The sequence below is a fragment of the Sinocyclocheilus anshuiensis genome, unplaced genomic scaffold (assembly GCF_001515605.1).
Source record: "Sinocyclocheilus anshuiensis isolate Anshui unplaced genomic scaffold, SAMN03320099.WGS_v1.1 scaffold348, whole genome shotgun sequence".
Classification (NCBI taxonomy): Eukaryota; Metazoa; Chordata; class Actinopteri; order Cypriniformes; family Cyprinidae; genus Sinocyclocheilus; species Sinocyclocheilus anshuiensis.
Window position 1 is genome coordinate 835191 of NW_015555762.1, and position 268 is coordinate 835458.

At 33.6% G+C, this 268-nt stretch overlaps 1 protein-coding gene across 2 annotated transcripts in view; it reads left to right on the forward strand.

Moving 5' to 3' along the window:
- LOC107674016 (serine/threonine-protein kinase 16-like) overlaps window positions 1–268 on the forward strand; it is a 10232-nt gene that overhangs the window by 4781 nt on the left and 5183 nt on the right. The gene's annotated exons all lie outside the window — the stretch shown is intronic.

Consider the following 268-nt stretch of genomic DNA (forward strand, 5'->3'; position numbering starts at 1 on the left):
TGCATAAACACATTTCATTACACCAAATACACAAAATAATGTTCTTTTTAGCAACATCATGTGACCCCTTTAACATGAACTAACAATTAACAATATTTTACAGTTTCTGAAATAGCAGCAACAACATTTATGATAAAATGTGCAATGTTCAATAAATAATGTATTCATAAAAATAATCATCAAAGAGACCTACCGGCAAGCTACCTGAAAAACTATGCGCAAGTGCACCGAGGGCAAAAGCTGCTTTAAACGCAAAGGATGCTCACAC